The sequence below is a fragment of the Balaenoptera borealis genome (genome assembly GCF_965194805.1).
Source record: "Balaenoptera borealis genome assembly, chromosome: 5".
In the NCBI taxonomy this organism is placed as follows: domain Eukaryota; kingdom Metazoa; phylum Chordata; class Mammalia; order Artiodactyla; family Balaenopteridae; genus Balaenoptera; species Balaenoptera borealis.
In genome coordinates this window covers 77,367,644-77,394,842 of record NC_138862.1, presented here as the reverse complement: position 1 = coordinate 77,394,842, position 27,199 = coordinate 77,367,644, and the positions used below count along the sequence as shown (strand labels likewise).

The 27,199-nt window shown below is 35.1% G+C and overlaps 1 pseudogene across 1 annotated transcript; it reads right to left on the bottom strand.

The window, feature by feature from the left end:
- Positions 1 to 353: 353 nt before the first annotated feature.
- LOC309629510 (putative E3 ubiquitin-protein ligase HECTD2 pseudogene) lies at positions 354 to 26,961 on the bottom strand (annotated as a pseudogene). The gene is made up of 2 exons: positions 26,857 to 26,961; positions 354 to 12,887 (listed from the first exon to the last, which is right to left on the bottom strand). The product of its transcript is annotated as a putative E3 ubiquitin-protein ligase HECTD2 pseudogene (transcript).
- Between the last annotated feature and the right edge of the window lie 238 nt (positions 26,962 to 27,199).

The window sequence follows — 27,199 nt, the reverse complement described above, 5'->3', positions numbered from 1 at the left end:
AAATGTCTGTTTAGGTCTTCTGCCCATTTTTGGATTGGTTGTTTGTATTGAGCTGCCTGAGCTGCTTGTATATTTTGGAGATTAATCCTTTGTCAGTTGCTTCATTTGCAAATATTTTCTCCCATTCTGAGGGTTGTCTTTTCGTCTTGTTTATGGTTTCCTTTGCTGTGCAAAGGCTTTGAAGTTGCATTAGGCCCCATTTGTTTATTTTTATTTCCATTTCTCTAGGAGGTGGGTCAAAAAGGATCTTGCTGTGACTTATGCCATAGAGTGTTCTGCCTATGTTTTCCTCTAAGAGTTTTACAGTGTCTGGCCTTACATGTAGGTCTTTAATCCATTTTTTTTAAAATAAATTTATGTATTTATGTATTTATTTATTTTTGGCTGTGCTGGGTCTTCGTTTCTGTGCAAGGGCTTTCTCCAGTTGCAGCGAGTGGGGGCCACTCCTCATCACGGTGCGCGGGCCTCTCACTATCGCGGTCTCTCCTGTTGCGGAGCACAGGCTCCAGACGCGCAGGCTCAGTAGTTGTGGCTCACGGGCCCAGCCGTTCCGCGGCATGTGGGATCTTCCCAGACCAGGGCTCGAACCCATGTCCCCTGCATCAGCAGGCGGACCCTCAACCACTGCACCACCAGGGAAGCCCCTTTAATCCATTTTGAGTTTATTTTTGCGTATGGTGTTAGGGAGTGTTCTAATTTCATTCTTTTACATATAGCTGTCCAGTTTTCCCAACACTACTTATTGAAGAGGCTGTCTTTTCTCTATTGTATATTCTTGCATCCTTTATCAAAAGTAAGGTAACCATATGTTCATGGGTTTAACTCTGGGCTCTCTATCCTGTTCCATTGATATATATTTCTGTTTTTGTGCCTGTACCATACTGTCTTGATTACTGTATCTTTGTAGTATAGTCTGAAGTCTGGGAGCCTGATTCCTCCAGCTCTGTTTTTCTTTCTCAAGATTGCTTTGGCTGTTCAGGGTCTTTTGTGTTTCCATACAAATTGTGAAATTTTTTGTTCTACTTCTGTGAAAAATGCCATTGGTAGTTTGATAGGGATTGCATTGAATCTGTAGATTGCTTTGGGTAGTATAGTCATTTTCATAATGTTGATTCTTCCAATCCAAGAACATTGTGTAGCTCTCCATCTGTTTGTGTCATCTTTAATTTCTTTCATCAGTGTCTTATAGTTTTCTGCATACAGGTCTTTTACCTCCTTAGGTAGGTTTATTCCTAGGTATTTTATTCTTTTTGTTGCAGTGGTAAATGGGAGTGTTTCCTTAATTTCTCTTTCAGATTTTTCATCATTAGTGTATAGGAATGCAAGCGATTTGTGTGCATTAATTTTGTATCCTGCTACTTTACCAAATTGATTAGCTTTAGTAGTTTTCTGGTAGCACCTTTAGGATTCTCTATGTATGGAATCATGCCATCTGCAAACAGTGACAGCTTTACTTCTTCTTTTCCGATTTGGATTCCTTTAATTTCTTTTTCTTCTCTGATTGCTGTGGCTAACACTTCCAAAGCTATGTTGAATAATAGTGGTAAGTGTGGACAACCTTGTCTTGTTCCTGATCATAGAGGGAATGATTTCAGTTTTTTACCATTGAGAATGATGTTGGCTGTGGGTTTGTCATATATGGCCTTTATTGTGTTGAGGTAAGTTCCCTCTATGCCTACTTTCTGGAGAGTTTTTATCATAAATTGGTGTTGAATTTTTTTGAAAGCTTTTTCTGCATCTATCAAGATGATCATTTGGTTTTTCTCCTTCAATTTGTTAATATGGTTTATTACATTGCTTGATTTTCATATATTGAAGAATCCTTGCATTCCTGTGATAAACCCCACTTGATCATGGTGTATGATCCTTTTAATATGGTGTTGGATTCTGTTTGCTAGTATTTTGTTGAGGAATTTTGCATCTATGTTCATCAGTGATATTGGCCGGTAGTTTTCTTTCTTTGTGACATCTTTGTCTGGTTTTGGTATCAGGGTGATGGTGGCCTCGTAGAATGAGTTTGGGAGTGTTCCTCCTTCTGCTATATTTTGGAAGAGTTTGAGAAGGACAGGTGTTAGCTCTTCTCTAAATGTTTGATAGAATTCACCTGTGAAGCTATCTGGTCCTGGGCTTTTGTTTGTTGTAAGATTTTTAATCACAGTCTCAATTTCAGTGCTTCTGATTGGTCTGTTTATATTTTCTATTTCTTCCTGGTTCAGTCTTGGAAGGTTGTGCTTTTCTAAGAATTTTTCCATTTCTTCCAGGCTGTCCATTTTATTGGCAAATTGTTGCTTGTAGTAATCTTTCATGATCCTTTGTATCTCTGTAGTGTCAGTTGTTACTTCTCCTTTTTCATTTCTAATTCTGTGATTTGAGTCTTCTCCCTTTTTTTCTTGTTGAGTCTGGCTAATAGTTTATCAATTTTGGTTATTTTCTCAAAGTTCGTCTTTTAGTTTTATTGATGTTTGCTATAGTTTCCTTCATTTCTTTTTTATTTACTTCTGAGTTGATTTTTATAATTTCTTTCCTTCTGCTAACTTTGGGGTTTTTTTGGTTCTTCTGTCTCTAATAGCTTTCGGTGTAAGGTTAGGTTGTTTATTTGAGATGTTTCTTGTTTCTTGAGGTAGGATTGTATTGCTATAAACTTCCCTCTTAGAACTGCTTTTGCTGCACCACATAGGTTTTGGGTAATCATGCTTTCATTGTCATTTGTTTCTACGTATTTTTTGATTTCCTCTTTGATTTCTTCAGTGATCTCTTGGTCATTAAGTAGTTAATTGTTTAGTCTCCATGTGTTTGTATTTTTTACAGATTTTTTTTCTGTAATTGATATCTAGTCTCATAGCGTTGTGGTCAGAAAATATACTTGATACGATTTCAATTTTCTTAAATTTACCTGTGCTTGATTTGTGACCGAAGATAGGATCTATGCTGGAGAATGTTTCATGAGCACTTGAGAAGAAAGTGTATTCTGTTGTTTTCAGTTGGAATGTCCTATAAATATCAATTATGTCCATCTTGTTTAATGTATCATTTAAAGCTTGTGTTTCCTTATTTATTTTCATTTTGGATGAGCTGTCCATTGGTGAAAGTGGGGTGTTAAAGTCCCCTACTATAATTGTGTTACTGTTGATTTCCCCTTCTATGGCTGTCAGCATTTGCCTTATGTTTTGAGGTGTTCCTATTTTGGGTGCATAAATATTTACAAATTTTATATCTTCTTCTTGGATTGATCCCTTGATCATTCTGTAGTGTCCTTTTTTGTCTCTTGTAATAGTCTTTATTTTAAAGTGTATTTTGTCTGATATGGGAATTGCTACTCCAGCTTCCTTTTGATTTCCATTTGCATGGAATATCTTTTTCCATCCCCTCACTTTCAGTCTCTATGTGTCCCTAGGTCTGAAGTGGGTCTCTTGTAGACAGCATATATACAGGTCTTGTTTTGGTATCCATTCAGCCAGTCTATGTCTTTTGGTTGGGGCATTAATCCATTTATATTTAAGGTGATTATCAATATGTATGTTCCTATTTCCATTTTCTTAATTGTTTTGCATTTGTTATTGTAGGTGTTTTCCTTCTCTTGTGTTTACTGCCTAGAGAAGTTCCTTTAGCATTTGTTGTAAAGCTGGTTTGGTGATGCTGAATTCTCTTACCTTTTGCTAGTCTGTAAAGTTTTTAATTTCTCCATCCAATCTGAATGAGATCCTTGCTGGGTACATTAATCTTGGTTGTAGGTTTTTCCCTTTCATCACTTTAAATATGTCCTGTCACTCTCTTCTGGCTTGCAGAGTTTCTGCTGAAAGATCAGCTGTTAACCTTATGGGAGTTCCTTTGCATGTTATTTGTCGTTTTTCCCTTGCTGCTTTTAATATTTTTTCTTTGTATTTAATTTTTGATACTTTGATTAATCTGTGTCTTGGTGTGTTTCTCCTTGGATTTATCTTGTATAGGACTCTCTGCTCTTCCTGGACTTGATTAACTTTTTCCTTTCCCATATTAGGGAAGTTTTCAACTATAATCTCTTCAAATATTTTCTCAGTCCCTTTCTTTTTCACTTCTTCTTCTGGGACCCCTATAATTCAAATGTTGGTGCATTTAATGTTGGCCCTGAGGTCTCTAAGACTGTCCTCAATTCTCTTCATTCTTTTTTCTTTATTCTGTTCTGCAGTAGCTCTTTCCACTGTTTTATCTTCTTGGTCACTTATCCTTTCTTCTGCCTCAGTTATTCTGCTATTGATTCCTTCTAGAGAATTTTTCATTTCATTTATTGTGTTGTTGATCATTGTTTGCTCTTTAGTTCTTCTAGGTCCTTGTTCAATGTTTCTTGAATTTTCTCCATTCTATTTCCAAGATTTTGTATCACCTTTACTGTCATTACTCTGAATTCTTTTTCTGGTAGACTACCTATTTCCTCTTCATTTGTTTGGTCTGGTGGGTTTTTACCTTGCTCCTTCATCTGTTTTGTGTTTCTCTGTCTTCTCATTCTGCTTAACTTACTCTGTTTGGGGTCTCCTTTTTGCAGACTGCAGGTTCATAGTTCCTGTTGTTTGTGGTGTCTGCCCCCAGTGGGTAAGGTTTGTTCAGTAGGTTGTGTAGGTTTCCTGGTGGAGGGGATTAGTGCCTGTGTTCTGGTGGATGAGGCTGGATCTTGTCTTTCTGGTGGACAGGACCACGTCTGGTGGTGTGTTTTGAGGTGTCTGTGACCTTATTATGATTTTAGGCATCCTCTCTGCTAATGGGTGGGGTTGTGTTCCTATCTTGCTAGTTGTTTGGCATAGGGTGTCCAGCACTGTAGCTTCTGGTCGTTGAGTGGAGCTGTGTGTTAGTGTTGAGATGGAGATCTCTGGGAGAGCTTTCTCCTTTTTATATACATGGAGCTGGGAGGTCTCTAGTGGTCTAATGCCCTGGACTAGGCTCTCCCACCTCAGAGGCATAGGCCTGACCCTTGGCAGGAGTACAAAGGTCCGGTCAGCCACACAGCTTTGGGGAAGTCTGAGGTCTTCTGCCAGCATTCAGCAGGTGTTTTGTAGGAGTTGTTCCACATGTAGATGTATTTCTGATGTAGTTGTGGGGAGGATGGTGATATCCACGTCTTACTCCACCACCATCCTGAAGGTCTCCTTAATTCTTAGATTTATTAAAATGCACCTAAAGTTTCATCATAGAACATGATGTTTATGGTTGACTTTTAGTAGTTATCTCATTAATGAGGTTAAGGGAATTTTCTCTATTCCTACTTTGCTAAAACATTATTGTTATTATTTTTAGTTATCAACAAATTTTGAATTTTAGTAATTTTTAATTTATTAAGCTAATCTGAATATTTCTCAAATTTAATGTGTTAAAATATATAAGTAAATCAATTACTTTTCTATTTGAGTATAATTTCTCTCATGATAAATCCCACTGATTGATGATATAATTCATACACACACACACACACAGTTGTATTAGATTTACTTATTTAATATATTTACAGTTTATGTTCATATGTAAGAATGTATAATTTTTATATTGTCCTTATTGCTGATATCATAGTTCACCAAGGTTATAAAATTAGTTGTACAAAGTGGCCTTTTTTGATTCTCTGTGATATTTAGTATAAGAAATATTATACAATTTTATTTTATTAATTTATGGTTTTATCTGCTCTCCCTTCTATGTACTTTAGACTTATTCTATGGTTCTTTTTCTGGCTTCTTGATGCAAATTTTTAGCTCATTTATTTTCAGTTTTTCTTGTTTTTGATTACAGAATGTGTTTTGTCTGCTAGCAAGCATTTAAGAATTTTTTAAATAATTTCATTGATCCTGAGAAATATACTCTCCATGTATGCTCGAAAAGAATTTATATTCTCTTTCTGGCATACATATAATATAATTGTATACAATATATACCAATTATATAAGTACTAAATGATAAAAATAGCATAAATATGTATATATTTATATATAATTATCTTATAAATATATTTATACTCATTACTATCTATCTGTTTAATCTACTGCAGTATGGTATTGGCTAAAGTATAGACCTATAAATAATAATAAAGAGATTCCAGACATAGGCTCACATATATGGTTAACCAATTTTCATCAAGGAAGCCAAGGAAGTTCAGGATAGTAATTTAAACAAATAATGCTGAAACTATGAGATATTTTTCTACAAAAGAACTCTCAATCCCACCTTGCACTATACAAAGATTAATTAAGTTGAAATGAATGATAAACATAAATATCAAACTTAAAATTATAACTATTAGAATAAAACATAGAAGAAAATCCTTGTGGCCTTGGGTCAAACAAAAATTTTCTTAGCTACAACACAAAAGTCATGAACCATAATGTTTTTAAAAAATTGATGAATTGGACTTCCTCAAAATTTAAAACTTTTGCATTTCAAAAGGCACTCTTTAGAAAATGACAGGATAACTTTAGACTAGGAGACTATATATACAAAATAATTCTCTGATGAGGGATTTGTATTCAGAATATATAAAGACCCGTTATAACTTAATAAGAAAATAACTCAATTAAAAATGTGCAGAAGATTTGAGCAGAAACTTCATCAAAGATGATGCATAGGTAGCAAGTAAAAACATGAAAAGATGTTCACTACCATTAGTCATTAAGGAAATGCAAATGAAAATCACAGTGAAATATTATTACATATGTATTAGAATGACTAAAATAGAACAGACAGTACCAGGTACTGGCAAGAATGTGGAATATTTATACATTGTTGGTGGGAATGCAAAATAGTATAGACATGTTAGAAATCAGTTTTCTCACAAAGTTAGATACTTATCATTTGACTCAGAAATCTCGTTCCTGCATATTTACTCAAGAGAAACAAAATACATGTTCACAAAAAATCCTGTATGGGAAATTTTATTGCATGTTGATAATTGACAAAAACTAGAAACAACGCAAATGTCAATCAACTGTTAAATGGATAAACAAACTGTGGAACACCATGGAAAGGAATTCTATGCAGCAATAAAATGGAAGGATTTACTGATGTATGCAACAGATGGATGACTAGCAAATACATGATGCTAAGTGTAAGAAGCCAGATTCAAAAAGCCACAAATTGTATTATTCCATTAACATGATGTTCTGGAAAAGCCAAAACTGTAAGTTTTTTTTTTTTTTAATTGCTAACAGCAAATGTTTATTCATGATTGAAGCCAAGAAGAATTTATAAATGCATTTTAATACCTTGCTGATAAAATAACATTTCACCTTTTCAAGCTCGTAAGGAATACAGGAAGATATTGTAAAGGCTTTGATGTGTATATCTATCTATCTAACAAAAAAAGAACAGTGGTAACCATGGGCTGGATGTGGGAAAAGTAGGTTGACAAAGGAGCATTTGAGAATTTTGGGGAGTGATGCAAATGTTCACTATCTTTAGTGTGCTAGTGGTTACACATCTGCATGCATTGTTAAAAATCATAGAACTGTACTTGGAAAAAAGAAAAATATATTGCATATAAATTATAGCTTAATAAACCTGACTTAATTTTTTAAATTTCTTTTTTTATGGAGGTCTCATATGTATTTGTGGGACATTTTTCTTGAATGCTTTATATTTTTGTTAGTATTTTAGATAGTATATTTTTTAATTTGTGTTGCACCATTTATTAAAGCATAAAGTTAGGGTTAATTTTTATGATATCTGTTAAGTTCCAACAAACCTGCTGAACTGTTACATTATTTTATTTTTCAAATGCTTTTGAATTTTTCTCTGCACACAATTATCTCATTAGTGGATTATAAACATTTTGTTTATTCCTCAAAAAATAAAAAAACAAGGAAAGTAAAGCTCACAGAGTATTTATCATTTACTTAAGTCCACAGGGCTTGAAAGTGCCAGAACCATAATTCCAACACTGTTCTTTCAAATGTAAATCTCAGAGCATTCTTTAATTCGTGTTTTACTTTTATTATTTAATTGCTTTAATTACTTTATTTCAGGCATTTGTATTGGATGTGTATTGTTTGGATATCTCATTTATGCCAGTTCAGCCCCTATTTACTATTTTCTAATAATAAATTCTCAGTTTCCATCAAGAAAACACCCAGTGCTGCACTCCATCTGTGACTTTGGTTGAGGTTGATGCATGCACATCTGATCAGAGCAGCACATGTGCTGTCCACAGTAAATGGTTTAGGGATCAACACATGACTTACTCCAGGCTTATCATTCAATCTTCGAAATTTAACTGGACATATAAAAGGGAGGAGCACTCTTTCCACTAGGTTTACAGTGCTATAGAATATAAGTGTGAAGCTTTCACAGTGTTCTGTGGGGAGAATCTCCCTGAGGATGAAGCCAGAACACAGGAAAGCAGAATCAAGGGGCAGAGACAGAATTATGATGGCATCTTTGATTCAATTTTCCTGAAAGCCAAATTTGTCCCTGGACTTTTCAGTTATGTGAAATAATAAAATTTTTGCTTGAACTGGTTTGAGTATGAGAGTATCCTCTGATATACTGAAGCATAAAATAAAACATTGATCTGGAAACTGAGAGGTGTCACATGTAATGCATGGTATCAAGGGCCTCACAGACTTATAAAGAAGAGAAAGAATGCACATAAATTTGTAAATTTATTATGATAATAACTCTTTTCCGTTGCCTCAATGTCTGATTACCTCACTTTTGAGACCATTTGTAAGAATAAATTGTATTAGATAAATGTAAGCCATTCCCTCATTCAAGCCAAGAAGCAATAGTACTTTCAATTCTACCAAATACAGGGAGAAAAAAATGAAGTAAATCCTGATCTGAGTAAGGAGATGTCGTCCTAAAAAGCTCAGTTTCAGATTTTATTTAATGCCATTGACATATCCTTGGACGTACTTTATTTCAAAATCTAGATTCCCTAATCATTGTGAATTTTAAAGATCAGAAGAAGACGTGATTCTAAACATTTAAAAATAAACAGCTTTAGCATCTGTGGAATAAAAGCACATGAAGATGACTTCAAGATTTGCTATCTGAAGCTGGGAATAAAACCAAGGACCTTCTCAGTGCTCACAACTCTCTCCCATTTCTGTAAATCATACTATTGTTAAATTAAAAAGCTGAAGAAATAAGTGTACAAATCTATGCATTGAAAATATTATATAACAGTTTTTAAAATGCTGTAAATTGGAAATCAGTCAAAATCTATAGGCTTCGTAATCTCAAATGACATTTAACACTTTCTACCCAGCAAAAGGTTAATTAAAAGTAATTTTTAGACCATACCAATGTGAAATGGGAGAAGAAATTTTATGACATGAAGAGAGTTAAATTGTGAAAATTTATGCCTGTAAATACTGATAAAATGTCAATCTCTGTATATATGGACAGTGTATAAATTGGCTAAGATCAAGTATGTCTTTGACACATTTTTTTTTACAGAATTGCATTAAACCTATAGAACAATTTAAAGAGAATTGACATCTTTATAATGTCCAGTGTTACAATCCATGAACATGAATTGTAAATCATGAATCCATTAGGGTCTTCTTTGATTTCTTTTGTCAACATTTTGTGATTTTTAGGATAAAAGTCCTTTACATGTATTATTACAGTTATACCTGACTATTTTATTTTGGGGGGACAATTGTAATTTTTTTTTAAAAAATTTTGATTTCTACATGTTTCTTTTGATTTTTTTTAAAATTGGGATATAGTTGTTTTACAATGTTGCATTAGTTTCTACTGTACAATGAAGTGGAGCCCCTGTGCTATACAGTGGGTTCTCATTAGTTATCTATTTTATACATATTAGTGTGTATTTGTCAATCTCAATCTTCCAATTCATCCCATACCCCTTTTCCCCCTTGGTGCCCATATGTTTGTTCTCTACGTCTGTGTCTCTATTTCTGCCTTGCAAACAGGTTCATCCGTACCATTTTTCTAGATTCCACATATATGCATTAATATATGATATTTGTTTTTCTCTTTCTGACTTACTTCACTCTGTATGACAGTCTCTATGTCCATCCATGTCTCTGTAAATGACCCCATTTCATTCCTTTTTATGGCTGAGTAATATTCCATTGTATATATGTACCACATCTTCTTTATCCATTCATCTGTCAATGGGCATTTAGGTTGTTTCCATGACCTGGCTATTGTAAATAGTGCCACAATGAACATTGGGGTGCATGTGTCTTTTTGAGTTATGGTTTTCTCTGGGTATATACCCAGTAGTGGGATTGCTTCTTAGTATATACAAATACAATTGATTTTTATGTGTCACTCATGAATCTTGCAACTGTGTTGAAATCTCTTAATAGTTCTAAGAATTTTTTTGTATATTCCTTGAGATTTTCGATGTAAACAATCATATCATATGGAAATAGGGCCAATTTATTTCTTTAATTTTTTTCTCACCCTATTGCACTGACTAGAACTTCTAGTTTAATAAGAGTAGTGAGTACAGACATCCTCACCTTATCCCAATTTTAGAGGGAAAATATTCAGTTTTTCACTCTGTTTTTTTTTTTTTTACACCCTTGTACAATCATCTTTATTGATTTGTAAAAGCTGTATACACATCTAAAACCCTGAATTTACTTTGTAAAAATAAATCTTTAGCAATAAATGTCACTATCAAAATCCCATTATTCTCAGGCTATTATGTAGTTATTTACATGCTTTTCAGCAACGGTTGAAAAGAATCTTAGAGGACGAAAGCCAGTATATCAAAAAACCCTGTAAATTGCATTTGCAATTATACTGTTGTTTAACCGCCATATGAAAATACGGCTACATGCCTTACATTAATGATAATGTAGCTATCTGTGTTGCTATGGTGTGCTAGCAGCACACAAGCTGCCACCGGTCTCCACTCTGTCATCAGTGCATGCTTTACTGCACGATACTTTCCCAGTGGAACACCTGTGACAAACTACTTATGGAGAATGATAAAGTGCTATGAAAAAGAGGGACTAGGCCCACACCTGTCTCTGCCATCTGGTCTTTTTCTCACTCAAGCAGTGTTGTATTTTTAGAAAACCATGCCTCTACTGAACATACTTCATATTTGATTTTAAAAAAAGTCAGTATTTTAAAGTTGGTGAGCTTTGTCTAGGTGTTTTGAGACAGAAACATGAAAAGCTTAAAGGCACAATAAGAGGGAAGTGAATGCTACATATAAAATATATTTCAAGTCTTCTAGGTTACTCAAATCCAAAACCTTCTGAATTTGAAATTCCAATAATCAATTTCTGTTTCAGGTCCTTTTTGTTCTTGTAGGGGGGAAGGCAAAGTTGACTGAAGCAGGTGTGGGCCACAGGCAACCAGTTAGTAGAAGTTTCATTCTTTGAGATTTTAAAGTTCAAATCAGTCATTCCTCCTACAGGTACTCTGTCACTTCTTGTGGTAAAATGTAGCAACTTCTTTTGAAGATCAAGAGGAAATCCAAGCACAACATCCCAAAAGTATCATATAGTCAAGTCGGTTTTCGCATAGCCATCATACTGAGCACTTCTCTGCAGGGCGTGCATATCCAGTTCAGGACTTCCACAGACCAGAATTTCAACCTCTTCTGGACGAAGCAGCATTAGGGCATTTGAAGCACACACACTGTGAAATCCATAATAAAATGCAGCAAACTGCTTATACATGGATTTGTTGAGAAGAAAGTCAATATAAAGCTGTGCATATTCTTTCCTATTTTGATTGGTAACTGGAATTTTATCACCACCTGGCTTTAAATTATGGGACTTGATTATTCCGAATTCTTCTTGAAACACCTGAAATGTTGAATAGAAATCTTCTTCAACATTGCCTTCATATGACAGGAGTTCACTTAATCTATCTTTGATTTCTTCAGTGATCCATTGGCTGTTTAGTAACATATTGTTCAGCTTCCATGTGGTTGTGTTTTTTTCTGCCAACTCAGGCATAATTTGACACAGGTCGTCAGTGGTAACACTGCAGATGCCCACTGGCGTATTTTGATCTTTAGGAACGATGGGAGGGCTCAATAATTTCTTGTAGCAGCAGGGGGGGAAACGAATATCCAAAACAATGCTGTTATAAACAGCTAGTCCCATAAGAATTCCAACCAATCGGAATTCAGAATAGTTGTCACATTTAAAGCTGCTAAACCAATGGCAGTATGAATCCTTATAATACGTAAACATGCCATAATCTGGATGAAAAATTTGGCGAATTAGAAGAAGGAACCATTCTTTAGTCAAGCCGCCCATACCCAAACCAGCTTCCCCTACAAAGGTAACTTTCAACTTCTTTTTCAAGTCTGCTCTTTTCTGGGTTAACTCATCAAGAGAATCGCTGACCAGATGTGTCCGCCTTACTTTCATATTTAGAAATAACATATTCATATCAGGTCTCTGTCTTCTAGATACTTTATCCACCAGACTTTGCTGTGAGAATTTCCAAAGCTCTGCCAGGTGTGGTATTCTTCCATGAGAGCAATATGATCCAATGTAGAATTATAGAAATCAGTATAAGGAATAAGGGGAGGAAGAACCAAATTGTTTGCAGGATTAAGTAAAGCCAACTTTAGATGATGATGGGATCCACCAGGAACGCTTTGATATAGGTGGAAATTCTTCAGGCTTTGCAGGAAACAGGCGTAAAGAAATAAATTGCAGCAATCTCTCTACCAGTTGTTTGGACCTCTTCTGGGATAATTTTTTAAACCAGTGAACTAGGAAATGATGGTCAGCTTCCACTAACGTAGCTATCTGTCGTAGCAAGTGAGCATAGATGACATATGTAGATGTGTTATTAAATTGAGGATTCTGTAAAAGTATAAAATATGCTCTAAGGTAATCTTTTGTTCGTGGACATTTCCATTCTTGTAACAGGCTGTTAATGATTTCCTTTAATACTGTCTTCTGAATGTCTTGAGGCTGCTAGTGTTGGAGGGTCTCCTGCAGAGGCGGGGGGTGGCTCTGTCTCACCGTGAGGACAAGGACACAGGCAGCAGAAGTTCTGGGAAGTACGCCTTAGCGTGAGCCCTCCCAGAGTCAGCCATTAGCCCCACCGAAGAACCCAGGTAGCTCACTCTGTTTTTAATTAATTTATTTTTATTGAAGTATATTTGATTTACAATATTGTATTACTTTCAGGTGTCCAACAAAGAGATTCAAAGTGATTCAGTTATATATATATCAGATACATATACATATCTGATCCTGGACTTTTGCTTGTTGGGAGTTTTTTAATTACTGATTCAATTTCAGTCCTGGTAATTGGTCTGTTCATACTTTCTATTTCTTTCTGATTCAGTCTCAGGAGATTGTACCTTTCTAAGTATTTGTCCATTTCTTCTAGGTTTTCCATTCTATCAGTGTATAGTTGATCATAATAGTCTCTTATGATTCTTTGTATTTCTGTGGTGCTGGTTGTAGTAACTTTTTTTTCAATTCTGATTTTATTGATTTGGGCCCTCTCCCTTTTTTTTGATGATTCTGGCTAAAGGTTTATCAATTTTATTTATCTTTTCAAACAATCAGTTTTGGGGTTCATTGATTTTTTTAGTCTATCTTTCATTTATTTCTGCTCTGATCTTTATGATTTCTTTCCTTCTACTAATGGGGTTTTGTTTGTTCTTCTTTCTCTACTTGCTTTAGGTGTAAGTTTAGGTTGTTTATCTGAGATTTTTCTTGTTCCTAAGGTAAGCTTGTATCATTATAAACTTCCCTCTTAGAACTGGTTTTACTGTGCCCCATAGGTTTTAGATCATCTTGTTTTCGTTTTCATTTGTCTCTAGGTTTTTTTTTCTTTTAATTTCCTCTTTGATTTCTTCAGTGATCCATTGGCTGTTGAGTAACATATTGTTCAGCCTCCATGTGGCTGTGTTTTTTGCAGTGGTTTTTTTTTTTTTCTTGTAGTTGATTTTTAATCTCATAGTGTTGTGGTCATAAAAGATGCTTGATATGATTTCAATTTTCTTAAATCTACCAAGGTTTGCTTTGTGGCCCAGCATGTGATCTATGTTGGAGGCAGTCTTTCACTCTTGATGCATGGTGATAGCTGGAAATTTTAGTAGATGCTCTTCATCAGATTGAGGTAATTCCACTTTATTACTAATATGCTTAGAGTTTTTATCATGAATTAATGTTGGATTTTCTAAAATGCTTTATCTTTGTCAATTGATATGCCACTTGATTTTTCTTTTTCAGCTTATAGATATGGTGAATTAAATTGATTGATTTTCAAATGTTGAAGAAGTCTTCCATACCTGTTATAGATTGCACTTGGTAATGATGTATTTTTTTAATACTTTTCTGGATTCAATTTTCTAATATTTTGTTGACAGTTTTTATGTGTAAGCTCATGGAGATACTGGTCTGTAGATGTTTTTCCTCTTTCTTTCCTTTTTATTTTGTGCTGTCCTTGTCTGGTTTTGATATCATGTTGATACTAGTCTTATAGAATGTGTTGGAAAATGTTTTACACTTTTATATTCTGGAAGAGATTATATAAAATTGTTGTATTCTTTAACTGTTTGGTAGAAATCTTCAGTGAAACATCTGGGTCTGGTTTCTTTTTGGAGAGCTTTTAAATTACAAATTCAATTTCTTTAAAGGTAATAAGATTATTTAGTTTGACTATTTCATCTTTACTGAGCCTTAGTAGTTTGTGGGTTTTGAGGAATTTGTCCATTTCTTCTAAATTGAATTTATGACTGCAGAATTGTTTGCAGTAGTCTCCTCTTATGCTTTTAATGACTACAAGATCTGTAGTGATGTTTCTTGTTTCATTCTTAATATTAGTAATTTATGTCTTTGCTAGTTGCTTTCTTTGTCAGTCTTAGTAGAGCATTATCAATTTTAATTTTTTCCAAAAGAAACAACTTCTTTTTCATTGATTTTCTCTATTGTTTTCCTGTTTTCAATTGCATTGATTTCTACTTGTGTCTTTATTATTTCTTCCTTATTCTTGCTTTGGGTATATTTTGCTATTCTTTTCCTATCTTTTTGTCATTCTTTTTAAAATTTTTTTTACATTATTGATTAGAGGCTTTTGGTGAATCTCACGTATTTTAATATGTTGTATTTTCATTTTTATTTAGTTCTATGAATTTTTAATTTACTTTGAGATTTCTTCCTTGACCCAAGGATTATTTAGGCTGTTTCCAAGTATAGAGACTTTTTTAGAGACTAGACTAATTTCTAGTTTGATTCTATTGTTTTCATAGAACATACTATAAAAATTACAAGTATCTTACATTTGTTGAGGTTTGTTTTATGACTCAGGATATGGTTTATCTTAGTGAATATTCCATAGTGTTTTAAAAAAAGTGTATTCTGCTATTGTTGTATCAACCCATATATTTGAGTAACCACTAAATTTAAATGATATGAGGTATACATAAGGCCTAGTCTCTATCTTTGAGTATCTAATAAAATGGTCCAAGAAAATCTATTTATAAAAATAATTATACATATATCCTCATTAAAAATAATAATAATTATAAAATGGTGATAATCAGAGATTTCCAAATGATTTAGATGAGAATGTTTTTATAGAAAGAGTGGTATTTTTGTCAGACATTAAAGGATGGGTAAAGCTCCAACATACGAGATTTGAAGGAAATATATTGGTTTTGTTTATGTAGGGCATGGAGGCAGAGAGAGGAAAAGGGAAGGAGTTTGACTACCTACTCTTCTAGGATATAGGATTCTACCAATCGAATGTTAAACATAACCAGATCTAAGCACTGGGTGTTGATATAAAAAGATTTCAGATCTCATGCCTCTGGTGTTTTATGTTTTCCTTCCTGGGGAAGCTCTGTTCTAAGGCTATTAAAAGTCAGTGATTTACAGAATGTTAGTACAAAATTGGACTTTGAGAAATTAAGAAATCTAGGTCTGTGAATGTTTCACAACAATAGTTGATTTCCATTTGAAACAAAAGAGAAAGACCTGTTACAAACTATACAAATTATAATATGCCAGAACAGGCAAGAACTAAAAGTGTAAGGCTTTGGGTAAAGAACCAAAACATTTTTTTTTTTTTTTTCTGTTAAATAAGAGAAAGCACAGTTTCCCTAGAAGTTAAACATGTATTAAGAAATTATAAAACATATTAATCATATAATTTTTCCTACTACAACAAACAAGTCAAAATACGAAGAAACATTGGAATTATTCATAGCATGTAGGGGAAATGAAATACATAGGATATTTTATGTCAAATTGATAAAAATAAAGTTTCTTATTTGCACACATTTTACATATCCATTATTTATATTTTGCAGATGAAAAATGGAGGGTTAAAGACATATGCAGCACTTGACCAGCATCACATAGTTGATTAGAGGTAATTTTTTTCAATTTTATTCAGGATCTTGGCCTCCATAGTTCATGCTCTTTCTTGTAAAACAAAAACCACAGCTCTCTGCTCATAATAAAAATCTTTACAAAAAGGCAAAAAAAAAAAAAGCATGTCAGTGTTCCCAAAGAGAATATTAACTACATATTCCTTAATAATGCTCACATTTCTATATCTTGGTTTTCCCTGTAGCTCATAGGTTAGTCTTGCTCAGTGTCATTAGCTGGGCTTCCTCTTTTCCAGATTGATAACATGGAAGAACCCAGGGCTCAGTCCTTGATCTTCTCTTCTCTATCTTCACTCACTCCCTTAATGATCTCATCTAGTCTCATAGGTTTAAATACCAACTTTATGCTGATGGTTACCAAATTTGTTTCCCAAGCTCTGACTCTGTATACCCAACTGTGTCCTCAACATCTCCTTTTGGATAATTTATAACATCTCACCCTTCACCTGTTCAAATGAACTGCTACTTCTGTGCCCCAAACTTGCTCCAACTTCAGTGTCCTCCCTCTCAATTGATAGCAATTTTATTTCTCCATTTGGTTAGGCAAAAAAAAGAAAAAAAAAAAAAAACCTTGGCGACATTACTGATTGTTTTCTTCATTTAATACCCTATATTCACTTTGTAAGGGAATCCCATTGCCTCTACTTTCAAAATATATCTTGCAGAGACCTTCAAAATGGCAGAGAAGTAAAAAGTGGAGATCACCTTCCTCCCCACAAATACATCAGAAACACATCTTCATGTGGAACAACTCCTACAGAATGCCTACTGAATGCTGGCAGAAGATGTCAGATTTCCCAAAAGGCAAGAAACTCCCCACGTACATGGGTAGGGCAAAATAAAAAAGAAAAAACAGAGACAAAAGAATAGGGATGGGACCTGCACCTCTGGGAGGGAGCTGTGAAGGAGGAAAAGTTTCCACACACCAGGAAGCCCCTTCACTGGTGGAGATGGGGGGTGGCGGGAGGGGAAGCTTCAGAGCCATGGAGGAGAGTGCAGCAATAGGGGTGCAGAGGGCAAAGCAGAGAAATACCTGCAGAGAAGATCAGTGCCGACCAGCACTCACCAGCCTCAGAGGCTTGTCTGCTCACCCGCTGAATGGGTAGGGGCTGGAAGCTGAGGCTCTGGTTTTGGAGGTCAGATCCCAGAGAGAGGACTGGGGTTGGCTGTGTGAACACAGCCTGAAGGGGGTTAGTGTGCCACAGCTAGCCGGGAGGGAGACTGGGAAAAAGTCTGGACCTGCCTAAGAGGCAAGAGACAACTGTTTCAGGGTGCGCGAGGTGAGGGGATTCAGAGCACCACCTAAACGAGCTCCAGAGACAGGCGCAAGTCACGGCTATCAGCAGGGACACCAGAGACGGGCATGAAATGCTAAGGCTCCTGCTGCAGCCACCAAGAAGCCTGTGTACAAGCACAGATCACTACCCACACCTCTCCTCCTGGGAGCTGTGCAGCCTGCCACTGCCAGGGCCCTGTGATCAAGGGACAACTTCCCTGGGAGAACACAAGGCACGCCTCAGGCTGTCACAATGGCACGCCAGCCTCGGCCACTGCAGGCTTGCCCCGCATTCCGTACCCCTCCCTCCCCCCGGCCTGAGTGAGCCAGAGCCCCAGATCAGCTGCTCCTTTAACCCTGTCCTGTCTGAGTGAAGAACAGACGCCCTCAGGTGACCTACACGCAGAGGCAGATCCAAATCCAAAGCTGAGCCCCGGGAGCTGTGCGAACAAAGAAGAGAGAGGGAAATTTCTCCCAGCAACCTCAGGAGCAGCAGGTTAAAACTCCACAATCAACATGATGTACCCTGCATCTGTGGAATACCTGAATAGACAGCAAATCATCTGAAAATTGAGGTTGTGAACTTTGGGAGCAACTGTAGACTTGGGGCTTGCTTTCTGCACCTAATTTGTTTCTGGTTTTATGTTTATCTTAGTTTAGTATTTAGAGTTTATTATCATTGGTGGATTTGTTTATTGATTTGGTTGCTCTCTTCCATTTTTTTTTTTATGTAGATATATATATTTTTTTCCTTTTTCTCTTTTTCTGAGTGTGATGTATATGCTTCTTTGTGTGATTTGTCCTAGGGTTCTCTCTGTCTGTTTTTTTTTTTTTAAATATAGTTTTTAGCACTTGTTATCATTGGTGGATTTCTTTTTTGGTTTGGTTGCTCTCTTCCTTCTTTCTTTCTTTTTTATTTTTTCTTTTTTTAATTACTTTTTAATTTTTTTAATCTTAATTTTTTTTTAATTTTTATTTTAATATTTTATTTTATTTTTTTCTTTCTTTCTTTTTTTCTCACTTTTCTTCTGAGCTGGGTGGATGACAGGGTTTTGGTGCTCCGGCCAGGTGTCAGGCCTGTGCCACTGAGGTGGGAGAGCTGAGTTCAGGACATTGGTGCACCAGAGACCTCCTGGTTCCATGTAATATCAAACAGCGACAGGTCTCCCAGAGATCGCCACCTCAGTGTTAAGACCCAGCTCCACTCAATGACCAGCAAGCTACAGTGCTGGACACCCTATGCCATGCAACTAGCAAGACAGGAATGCAATCACACCCATTAGCAGAGACGAAGCCTAAAATTATAATAAGGTCACAGACATCACAAAACACACCACCGAACGTGGTCCTGCCCACCAGAAAGACAAGATCCAGCCTCATCCACCAGAGCACATGCACTAATCCCCTCCACCAGGAAACCTACACAGCCCACTGAACCAACCTTACCCACTGGGGGCAGACACCAAAAGCAACGGGAACTACGAACCTGCAGCCTGAAAAAAGGAGACCCCAAACACAGTAAGTTAACCAAATGAGAAAACAGAGAAACACACAGCTGAAGAAGGGGCAAGGTAAAAACACACCAGACGAAAAAAATGAAGAGGAAAAAGGCAGTCTCCCTGAAAAAGAATTCACAGTAATGACAGTAAAGATGATACAAAATCTTGGAAATAGAATGGAGAAAATTACAGGAAACATTTAACAAGGACCTACAAGAACTAAAGAGCAGACAAACAATGATGAACAACACAATAAATGAAATGAAAAATTCTCTAGAAGGAATCAATAGCAGAATAACTGAGGCAGAAGAACGGATATGTGACCAGGAAGATAAAATAGTGGAAATAACTACTGCAGAGCAGAAAAAAGAAAAAAGAATGAAAATAATTAAAGACAGTCTCAGAGACATCTGGGACAACATTAAATGCACCAACATGCAAATTATAGGGGCCCCAGAAGAAGAAAAAGAAAGGGACTGAGAAAATATTTGAAGAGATTATAGTTGAAAATTTCCCTATTATGGGAAAGGAAATAGTCAATCAACTCCAGGAAGGGCAGAGAGTACCATACAGGATAGATCCAAGGAGAAACATGCCAAGACACATATTAATCAAACTATCAAAAATTAAATACAAAGAAAAAATATTAATAGCAGCAAGGGAAAAACAACAAATAACATAAAAGGGAATCCCCATAAAGTTAACAGCTGATCTTTCAGCAGAAACTCTGCAAGCCAGAAGGGAGTGGCAGGACATATTTAAACTGATGAAAGGAAAAACCTACAACCAAGATTACTCTACCCAGCAAGGATCTCATTCAGATTCGACAGAGAAATTAAAACCTTTACAGACAAGCAAAAGGTCAGAGAATTCAGCATCACCAAACCAGCTTTACAACAAATGCTAAAGTAATTTCTCTAGGCAGGAAACACAAGAGAAGGAAAAGACCCACAATAACAAACCCAAAACAATTGAGCAAATGGAAATAGGAACATACATATCGATAACTACCTTAAATGTAAATGGATGAAATGCGCCAACCAAAAGACATAGACTGGCTGAATGGATACAAAAACGAGACCTGTATATACGCTGTCTACAAGAGACCCACTTCAGACCTAGGGACACATAGAGACTGAAAGTGAGGGGATGGAAAAAGATATTCCATGCAAATGGAAATCAAAAGGAAGCTGGAGTAGCAAGTCTCATATCAGACAAAATGGACTATAAAATAAAGACTATTACAAAAGTCAAAGAAGGAAACTATAGAATGATGAAGGGATGAATCCAAGAAGAAGATATAACAATTGTAAATATTTATGCACCCAACATGGGAGCACCAAAGTATATAAGGAAAATGCTAACAGCTATAAATGGGGAAATCAACAATAACGCAATCATATTAGGGGACTTTAACACCCCACTTTCACCAATGGACAGATCATCCAAAATGAAAATAAATTAGGAAACACAAGCTTTAAATGATACATTAAACAAGATGGACTTAATTGCTATTTATAGGACATTCAATCCAAAAACAACAGAGTACAATTTCTTCTCAAGTGCTCATGGAACATTCTCCAGGATAGATCATATCTTGGGTGACAAATCAAGCCTTGGTAAATTTAAGAAAATTGAAATAGTATCAAGTATATTTTCTGACCACAATGCTATAAGACTAGATATCCATTACAGAAAAAAAATCTGTAAAAAATACAAACACATGGAGGCTAAACAATACGCTACTTAATAACCAAGAGATCACTTAAGACATCAAAGAGAAAACCAAAAAATACTTAGAAACAAATGACAATGAAAACACGACGACCCAAAACCTATGGGATGCAGCAAAAGCAGTTCTAAGAGGGAAGTTTATAGCAATACAGTCCTACCTCAAGAAACAAGAAACATCTCAAATGAACAATCTAAACTTACACCTAAAACAATTAGAGAAAGAAGAACCAAAAAACCCCCAAAGTTAGCAGAAGGAAAGAAATCATAAAGATCAGTTCAGAAATAAATGAAAAAGAAATGAAGGAAACAATAGCAAACATCAATAAAACTAAAAGCTGCTTCTTTGAGAAGATAAACAAAATTGATAAACCATTAGCCAGACTTATCAAGAAAAAAAGGGAGAAGACTCAAATCAATAGAATTAGAAATAAAATAGGAGAAGTAACAACTGACACTGCAGAAATACAAAGGATCATGAGAGATTACTACAAGCAACTTTTGCCAATAAAATGGACAACCTGGAAGAAATGGAAGAATTCTTAGAAAAGCACAACCTTCTGAGATTGAACCAGGAAGAAATAGAAAATATAAACAGACCAATCACAAATACTGAAATTGAGACTGTGATTAAATCTTCCAACAAAAACCCAGGACCAGATGGCTTCACAGGAGAATTCTATTAAACATTTAGAGAAGAGCTAACACCTAACCTTCTCAAAGTCTTCCAAAATATAGCAGAGCGAGGAACACTCCCAAACTCATTCTATGAGGCCACCATCACCCTCATACCAAAATCAGACAAAGATGTCACAAAGAAAGAGAACTACGTGCCAACTTCATTGATGAACCTAGATGCAAAAATCCTCAACAAAATCTTAGCAAACAGAATCCAACTGCACATTAAAAGGATCATAAACCATGATCAAGTGGTGTTTATCCCAGGAATACAAGGATTCTTCAATATACGCAAATCAATCAATGTGATACATCATATTAACAAACTGAAGGAGCAAAACCATATGATCATTTCAATAGATGAAGAAAAAGCTTTCAACAAAATTCAACACCCATTTATGATAAAAACACTCCAGAAAGTGGGCATAGAGGGAACCTACCTCAACATAATAAAGGCCCTATATGACAAACCCACAGCCAACATCATTCTCAATGGTCAAAAAGTGAAACCATTTACTCTAAGATCAGGAACAAGACAAGGTTGTCCACTCTCACCCCTATTATTCAACATACTTTTGGAAGTTTTAGCCACGGCAATCAGAGAAGAAAAGGAAATAAAAGGAATCCAAATTGGAAAAGAAGAAGCTGTAAGTGTTTGCATATGACATGATACCATACATAGAGAAACCTAAAGATGCTACCAGAAAACTACTAGAGCTAATCCATGAATATGGTAAAGTAGCAGGATACAAAATTAATGCCTAGAAATCTCTTGCATTCCTATACACTAATGATGAAACATCTGAAATAGAAATTAAGGAAACATTCCCATTTACCATTGCAACAAAAAGAATAAAATACCTAGGAATAAACCTACCTAAGGAGGTAAAAGACTTAGAAAACTATAAGACACTGATGAAGGAAATCATCGATGACACAAACAGATGGAGAGATATACCACGTTCTTGGATTAGAAGAATCAATATTGTGAAAATGACTATACTACCCAAAGCAATCTACAGATTCAGTGCAATCCCTTTCAAACTACCAATGGCATTTTTCACAGAACTAGAACAAAAAATTTCACAATTTGTATGGAAACACAAAAGACCCCGAATAGCCAAAGCAAATCTTGAGAAAGAAAAATGGAGCTGGATGAATCAGGCTCCCAGACTTCAGACTCTACTACAAAGCTACAGTATTCAAGACAGTATGATACTGGCACAAAAACAGAAATATAGATCAATGGAACAGGATAGAAAGCCCAGAGTTAAACCCATGAACATATGGTTACCTTACTTTTGATAAAGGATGCAAGAATATACAATAGAGAAAAGACAGCCTCTTCAATAAGTAGTGCTGGGAAAACTGGACAGCTATATGTAAAAGAATGAAATTAGAACACTCCCTAACACCATACACATAAATAAACTCAAAATGATTAAAAACCTAAATATAAGTCCAGACACTACAAAACTCGTAGAGGAAAACATAGTCAGAACACTTTATGACATAAATCACAGCAAGATCCTTTTTGACCCACCTCCTAGAGAAATGGAAATAAAAACAAAAATAAACAAATTGGACTTAATGAAACTTAAAAGTTTTGCATAGCAAAGGAAACCATAAACAAGACGAAAAGACAGCCCTCAGAATGGGAGAAAATATTTGCAAATGAAACAACTGACAAAGGATTAATCTCCAAAATTTACAAGCAGTTCATGCAGGTCAATATCAAAAAAACAAACAACCCAATCCAAAAATGGGCAGAAGATCTAAACAGACATTTCTCCAAAGAAGATATACAGATTGCCAACAAACACATGAAAGAATGCTCAACATCACTTATCATTAGAGAAATGCAAATCAAAACTACAATGAAGTATCACCTCACACCAGTCAGAATGGCCATCATCAAAAAATCTACAAACAATAAATGCTGGAGAGGGTGTGGAGAAAAGGAAACCCTCTTGCACTGTTGGTGGGAATGTAAATTGATACAGCCACTATGGAGAACAGTATGGAGGTTCCTTAAAATCTGACAATAGAACTACCATACAACCCAGCAATCCCACTACTGGGCATATACCCTGAGGAAACCATAATTCAAAAAGAGTCATGTACCACAATGTTCATTGTCATTCTATTTACAATAGCCAGGACATGGAAGCAACCTAAGTGTCCATTGACAGATGAATAGATAAAGAAGATATGGCACATATATACAATGGAATATTGCTCAGCCATAAAAAGAAACAAAATTGAGTTATTTGTAATGAGGTGGATGCACCTAGAGTCTGTCATACAGAGTGAAGTAAGTCAGAAAATTGAAAACAAATACCGTATGTTAATACATATATATGGAATCTAAAAAAAAAGAAAAAAAAGGTTCTGAAGAACCTAGGGGCAGGACAAGAATCAAGATGCAGACGTAGAAAATGGACTTGAGGACACGGGGAGGGGAAGGGTAAGCTGGGACAAAGTGAAAGAATAGCACTGATATATATACACTCCCAAATGTAAAACAGATAGCTAGTGAGAAGCAGCCACATAGCACAGGGAGATCACCTCTGTGCCTTGTGACCACCTAGAGGGGTGGGATAGGGAGGGTGGGAGGGAGATGCAAGAGGGAGGAGATATGGTGATATATGTATATGTATAGCTGATTCACTTTTTTATAAAGTAGAAACTAACACACCATTGTAAAAAAATTATACTCCAATAAAGATGTTTAAAAAAAAAAAAAAAAATATATATATATATATATATATATATATATATTGCAACCGACCACTTCTTTCCGGTCCGCTTGTGAATATTATGTTTTGCCTAGATTACTTTGATAGCCGTTAACTATTCTCCCTATATCTATCTTTGTTCACATCCAGTCCATTTTCATCATAATAGCCAGAGTGATCATTATAAAATATTGTTGGGACTTACCACGTTTCTGCTTCCTGCAATAGTCTCCTATTTAAATTTCACTCAAAATAGGGATAGTCCTACTTAGGGGGAGTACAGGTTATCCCAAAACTGAGAAGCAACTTCATAAGAAAAAACTAGAAATTTTATATCTACTATGTCTATATTAACAAATTCCATTCCCTCTTACTCCTTCAAAAAAAGTGTTTACAGTTGAAAGAGTAGCTTCTTACATCTTTTAATACCATTCATGAAATGGCAAATTTCCACCAAGAAAACAGGAGTATTCAAACTGACTTTTAGGTTTGATTTTTAAAATTTGGGTCTCAAATCTGTTGGTTTCACTTAATAGGAAAGATACTATGTAACATATTATGCACTGTTATTGCAAAAGAAGGAAATTCCTGAACCATCTGTAAGATTTTCTTTTGGTTTAAATAACCTATTACTCATATTCTCTCCTCTAGTTAAATCTATTATACTTCTCACTTACACCAGTATCTTTCAGTAGTAGTTTATAATTACATTTATTGAACATCTACTATAGGTCCTGAGCTGCCTTACATACATAATTTAGTATAATTCTTACATCACTGTAAAGCAGATTTTATTATTAACTGTTTTGCAGGTGAGAAACTGATGATATGAGCAGTTAAGTAAATTGTATTGATACAAGGTCACAAATCTGCTAAATAGCAGAACTGGGATTTGAACTCAGGCTTGAGGCCATATTCCTTCCTTTAGCCATATTGAATTTAATTCATTGATTGAAATTATTTACCATTAAATTTCTTCTTCACATTAAGCTGCCTTCCTGTAACTAACATCAGTTAATCCTGGGTCTCTTTTCCAGAGTAAAACAGAATGGATCTTCTTGTTAATTTTATAACAGTTCTTGTTATATTGTACTGATGAATTAATTTTTTACCATTATGAAATAACCCTCTTTAACCATTGTAACTTTCCATGGTCTGAAGTCCACTTTATTTGATAATGATGTAGCCACTCTAGCTTTCTTCTTATTTTTTTACTTTCGTTTTATTGAGGCTAAATTCACATCATATAAATTTAACCATTTTAAAGTGTACAACTCAGTGTCCTTTAGTACATTTCCAGTAGTGTACAACTATCACCTCTATGTAGTTCCAAATCGTTTTAATCACCCTGAAATAAAACCCCAAGCCCCATAAGCCATCTCCCCAGTTTCCTCCAGCCCCTGGAAACCACCAGTCTGCTTTCTGTCTCTAAGGATGTATCTATTCTGGATATTTCATATAAACAGAATAACACAAAAAATATAATGTATCTTTTGTGTTTGACTTCTTTCAAGTGGCATAATGTTTTTGATGTTCATCCATGTTGTAATAAGTTTCAGTACTTTGTTCCTTTTTAATGACTAAATAATATTCCACTGTGCATATATAACACATTGTCTTTATCCATTCAACCATTGATGGACATTTGGGTTGTCTTCACTTTTTGACTATTGTGAATAATGCTACTGTAACATTATGTACAATTATTTGAGGACCTGTTTTCAGTTATTTATAGTATATACCTTAGAAAAGAATTGGTGCATCATGTGGTAATTCTATGTTTAATTTTTGAGATACCACTGGACTATCTACCATAGTGACTGTCTTCTTATTTCTTCACATAGTCTATCTTCTTCAATCTTTTTTCTTTAAATCTACATCTATGGATTTAAAATGCCTTTTTGATTTTTGATTTTGGAGAAAGCATATAGTTGAGTCATGCTTTTGAAAATATAGTTTAACTTTTTCTGCTCTTAATTCAAATGTTTATATCATTTACAGTAATTCAATTATCAATGCATTCCACTATTCACTGAAAATCTATTCATTTTCATCAGTCTTTATTGTTTCTGTGCTTTATTTTTGTTTTATTGCACTTGCCTTCAAGTTCATTACATTTATTTGGTAGATTCTAATTTACTGTTAATTTAATCCAGTGAATTTTGGTTTCAGATATTATATTTATTTTTCAGATCTGGAATTTTGTTTTCTTCTTGTATATCTTTTCTTTCTTTCCTTATTATGTTCATGCTTTTATTTTAATGCATGAATGTAATTGTAATAACTGATTAAGTCCTTGCCTGCTAATTCCATCATTTCTACTATATTGGGGTTGTTTCAATTGAGTCATTTTTTCTGACCAAGAGTCACATTTTCCTGTTCTTGGCATGTCTAGTAAGTTTTTATTAGATACTGGACATTGTGTATTTCATGTTGTTGAGTGTCAGGATTTTGTTGTTTTCTTTAAAATGGTTCTAATAGGGAGTTAAATTACTTGAGATTAAGTTTGATATTTTTGAGGCTTGGTCTTAAATTTTATCATGACAGTTATAGAGTGGCCTTTGCCAAGATAATAATTTAGCTACACTACACTAATAATTCAGAAGTACTTACCCAACTGGGGTCTTTATTGAATGCTTTAGTGATCAACAAAGATGCTTCATTCAGGATGGTGGAAATTTGAATAATTTCCACCCCTTTGAAAACTCTTGGAACCATTTACTCACAGCTTCCCTGTCCTCTATTTTCCAACATTGTAGAGACTCACTCAAGCAAGGCATGTACATCTTAATAAGAATAGAGAACCTGATTAGATTTCTGAAACCCTTTGGAATATATCCCTCCTTTCCATAACTCTGCCCTGCAAATTTCAGTTATTTCAAACTTACTGATTTCTGATCTGTGCATTCTCAAATCAGTGATACTACTGTACTTTTCATGGAATTTTCCTTTGTGA